At 39.1% G+C, this 5,172-nt stretch overlaps 1 long non-coding RNA gene across 1 annotated transcript; it reads right to left on the bottom strand.

Moving 5' to 3' along the window:
- Nucleotides 1-361: 361 nt before the first annotated feature.
- On the bottom strand, nucleotides 362-3,725 carry LOC308397367. The gene is made up of 3 exons (XR_013971732.1): nucleotides 3,647-3,725; nucleotides 1,546-1,701; nucleotides 362-1,131 (listed from the first exon to the last, which is right to left on the bottom strand). It is a non-coding gene; the product is annotated as an uncharacterized lncRNA (long non-coding RNA).
- Between the last annotated feature and the right edge of the window lie 1,447 nt (nucleotides 3,726-5,172).

The raw sequence follows: 5,172 nt of genomic DNA, 5'->3' as shown, positions 1-5,172 counted from the left end.
CTATGTGTTATATTGACAAGATTATTTTATGGTAAGCTTATTTTATTTTATAACAAATTTCTAATATATAATATATAATCTAATATATAATTGAGTGTTCAATAAATAAAACTAAATTAAGGCTGATCTTACTGTATGTACTGTACACTTTCTCTTCAAAGAAATAAGCAAAACATTTTTGAACAATGACCTGTATTTTTGAAAATACTACACAGTTGTAACAATGGACTTTCAATTCAAAATATACATGGGTCATATTTGTACAATGCATCTCTTGAAAAACATTCCACAACATTCCTCAAAGTTATCTGCTGTACCCTGAATTCAACATTGTGGGGCCTTATGACATCGCGCTTATGTAAAAAATAGTTTTTTAAATGTAAGAGCCATAAGGTAATATGGCAACAGGGGTGTAATTATTAAAATGACACAAAGAAGAGACTTAAAATAACATTATAACCCACAGGCACAAAACCAAGAGACCTAAACTGATTAGTATTGGCTTGCTTCTATCACTAAACATCACAATCACTAATACTACACGATGTCTGTTTGTAGTGGTGCACCTTGGGAACAAAATTGCAAACTGGTGAAATTGGTGTAAGGCACCATTTCCATTGAGAAAAATGGACATTCAAAGTTTGAATTTTTTTTTAAAAGAGCCATGGCTTGAAAAGTGAAAACTGCAGTAATAAAGGCCCCAAGTTGAAAAGTGCCAGAAAAATAAGTTTCACCATGTACTGCAACTTTACCAGTGCTGGCTTAATGGTACATATTCGAAGAGGTAAACATGTTGTTCCCACATCATAACTGGAAAACTGTTCAATCGTACAGTCTGGTCCTGAAAACCTGGGCCTTCTTTGAAAGGCTGTTCCTTTTGAGCTCCATAACCAGTTTCTATAATACCTCGAAGGTATACTTTTCCAGTGGGTAGGTGAGGTTCAAAGTGTACATTAGTCCAAACAGCATTGCAGCTGCTAGGGTATAGTTATCCAAATCCTGCCAGACTCTCTGGCCTTCAAGAACTATCCCGATGTCCTCAGGGCTGCCATTGGCATCTCTTGACTTTATGATGTAAATTCCCATGGTTGTTTCCTTATTAGATCGTTGGATAATGGCTTCATCTGTGGCCTAGAAAATGCAGAATTCCAAAATTTAATTAAACAGAACACTGGTCAAAGAACATTATACCAAATCTTATTTCAATCTGTGTCACTATTCCAAAAAATGTTAACATTAACACATTAGGTGAACAAAAATGGATTCATTACAGCATGTGACTTGAGTCCTCAGAATGCTTAAAAAGGTAATGAAATGAAATCTCCATGCAAAGAAGCAGAATACTGTCAGAGCATAGAGAGGTGTTCAACTATGAACTCCACACATAGTTCTAATGCAGGTAAAAGAAGAAAAAAAACGCACCCATGGTAAATTGTGAAAAACCCAGGTGATTTTCAACATACTCCTGGCATAGAGTGACAAGCAGCATTTTGTTAAAATTATTATTTTCTCTAAAGTGTATACACAAATTAATTTTTTTCTTACCTGGGCCGTGGGCTCCAGAATGTTCTGAAGTCTTCTTCCTATTTGGCCTCATCGCCTTTTGAAGACCTTTATTAGTTTGTCAGATAGCACATCTATCTGCGAGAGTAATCTGGACTGCAGTGGCATGGTGGTAATGCGCTTAAACTCTGCATTTATCTAAAAAGAGAAGTTGTCACATAAAAATGCTGTCAAAATCTCAAATCTTACAAGGTTACATCCACACAAAGTTGTTATTTTTTGTCATATTACTATTTATTAGCTATGGGTCCCATGTTGCTGAGCAGTTCCATAGTTGCCCTTACTTCCATACCACCCAAAGCCTGTTTGCAACCACAGCAGTTGCCTCCTTCTGGCCATTTTGCAGTTCTGCCAAATGACCCAGAAACTACATCTATTATTGTCATATACACATCAAGGTCTTTCATTAATACTTAGTTAAATTAGTTAATTTGACCTTTCCAGAAAATTTACCTTACAGAATGTGAGATAATATATGCAAATCTTCACTAGTAAATAAAATAATGTTATTAAAACCTTAACTGTAACACCTCTACGTAACAGCGCTAGAGAATTGTTCTGAAGCAACACCAATCTGCCCTTCAGCAGGGATAAGCACCATATATCGATACAGAAAAAATAAATTTAACATATTTATATTGTCTTTATTTTTATCTCTTTAAGCCCTCCTCTCAGTCTCTCTATAAATCAGTTAAAATAATTTGTTGAGTTTTTGTGTGTCTTTAACATGTTATCAGTACATTACATTCACTGCCCCAGAACATGAAATAAAGCCCCACGTCATGCACTTCCTCTCCTAATGAGTACTGCATAGGTGTCATGCCCTAAATAAACCCACTTTAGTGAAGACACCCCCCCCCCCCCCACAACACACACACACAGAGCCCACCCCATGGCAAACTAGCTTATTTAACTGTTTAACTAAAACATTTTAGGTACAACCAGTTAACTAAATGGACACAAGTTTGTTAGTCTGTCTTCACTGAGAAAAAACAAGCGAATGTGACTGGGCACACACTGCAAAAAAGCTAATGCACATAATAGTGTCCCGCAGCTTAAGCTAGCATTATCGTTAGTTAACTTAAGGAATGACTTGTTTTTTCCATTATGTTGCTCAACAGCAATTCATGAGAAAAACTTCCCCATCTAATGGATGTTCTCTTTGTTTCCCCTCAAACATGTAGTTTTCAGTTTACCTCGACAAAGTAAAGCTCAGCACCAAACGTAAACGAAGCGAAGACAAAAAATGGCGGACCGCCACAGTGAATTTTCCCTCGCAGAACACACCCGGGGGGTGGAGTTTCAACAGAAAACATAACTAGTTTCTGTTATTTTGATATGACTGGTTTTAAAAGACTGAACATCCTTCTAAAACAAGTGAAAGGCGTGAGACTTAATTATGTTTAGACCAAAAATATAAATGATTCATGTTGGATATATTTACTGTATTTTTACTAATTTAACAACCTCATCATTGCATTAGTCGCTTTATGCTATAGCATTACGCTTACATTAGCTTGAAGCTCAAGGTCGTCATTTTATTTAATTTCTTTTTCTGGGCTTACAAACAGGACACACAACATTTAGATAACCGTTACACTGAATCTTGGGTCTGTGTTGAGTCTTCCAGCTGCTGACTACAGAAGCTAGATTGACCTTTCAGCATGTTTATAGCGGCTGTGGCTATGTGCTGGTAATGTTACCATGTGTGAGCAGTCACATTGGCAGCAGACATGTTTCAACAAACTAGTCATATCCCGGCCCTACATTAGCTTGTTTAATGGTTAAGACACTGCAGGTACCACCACTTACTACAGACACCGATGCAAGTTTGTAATAGTCTGTTAATTTAGACTGAAAGAATATACAAACAATATTAACTCACATTATATATGTTAATTACTAATTTGCTTATCGCATAATTTCGGTTACCATTAGCTAACTGGAGCCTAACATTGGCCTTTCATGGTTTTCGATAAATATCCCACATACCTGTAAAATAACAACACCCCAGTAAAAGTCCACATATATAAAGGGTCTACACTCTTTCTCACTGGTGTGTTAGCTTTAAAATCTTATTTACCTTCAAGTGTAAAACTCCAGATGGTAGTAGATTTTCCAAAGCGAGAGACAAAAATGGCGGACAGTGCAGCCGATTTTTCCTGTGAGGATAAAACATGACTAACTTGTTTCTTTTCAACATGATTTGTTCTAAAAGAATGAATATTCTTAAGGAATATGTGAAAATTAAAATACAAAAATATGTTTAGATGTGAAATTTAAATTAGTCATGCTGGATATATGAAGTAATTCTATGCAAATTCAACAACCACCCTATTGCATTTTTTTCAGTGTGGGCTGTGGCGGAGCACCCTGGCCAGCCCACGCAGGTGTCGATGAAGCAGCCCTGATGGTCACAAATTGCCTGCAAGATGATAGATGGAAACAGTTTCCTGTTTCTGTAGCACTGACCATCAGGGCCGCTTGGACACTTGATGCGGATGTGGCAGCCATCGATTGCACCCACCGCTTTCAGGAAGCCTCTGTGGCGTGCTAGTCCTGCAAACCCAAGGGACACTGCCTCCAGGTCCTCTGGTGTCTTTGGGAGGTGGATGACCTGGTGGCGAATGGCCACCACTTCTTCTGTGACACGGTGGACAATGGTGTGGACAGTAGAACGAGGCATCCCAAACACTCTTGACACCATCCTGTAGGATGCTCCACTTGCCAACCACAAAATGAACACCAGGATCTCAATTGTGGCACCCCAACCATGGCACCGATCCTGGTCCAGAAGATTTAGCAACACTGCCAGGGACTCCCTGCTTAGCTGAAAATCGGGCCTCGTGTCCTCCTGGTTGAAGAAACGGGCCAGGACGGGAACACTCAGGTTGATCCTGCAGTATACGGTTCTTGTCTGCTTGGATGAAAGGTGGAGAACAACATGAACAGTTATGGTGGAAGGGTATGGTTTCATTTATTTTGAGGGATCCAAGCATTATTCTGATTATTATGCATTAATGTATTTTTAAGTGACATGAATTTTTTTCTTACAGATGTCAAAGTCTCAACCTCATGCTCATACATATATATATATATATATATATATATATATATATATATATATATATATATATATATATATATAAACACCCAGCACGCCCCTGCGGGCGGTTTATCCTTCAAACTCGGGTCCTCTACCAAAGGCCTGGGAGCTTGAGGGTCCTGCGCAGTATCTTAGCTGTTCCCAGGACTGCGCTCTTCTGGACAGAGATCTCAGATGTTATTCCCGGGATCTGCTGGAGCCACTCGCCTAGCTTGGGAGTCACCGCACCTAGTGCTCCGATTACCACGGGGACCACCGTTACCTTCACCCTCCACATCCTCTCGAGCTCTTCTCTGAGCCCTTGGTATTTCTCCAGCTTCTCGTGTTCCTTCTTCCTGATATTGCTGTCATTCGAAACCACTACATCGATCACTACGGCCGTCTTCTTCTGTTTGTCTACCACCACTATGTCCGGTTGGTTAGCCACCACTAGGGCTGGGTATCGTCACTGATTTCTAGAATCGATTCAATTCCGATTCACAAGGTCCCGAATCGATTCGATC

The sequence above is a fragment of the Rhamphochromis sp. 'chilingali' genome (assembly GCF_963969265.1).
Source record: "Rhamphochromis sp. 'chilingali' genome assembly, chromosome: 5".
NCBI classification, from domain to species: Eukaryota; Metazoa; Chordata; class Actinopteri; order Cichliformes; family Cichlidae; genus Rhamphochromis; species Rhamphochromis sp. 'chilingali'.
This window is presented reverse-complemented; position numbering and strand designations above follow the sequence as displayed.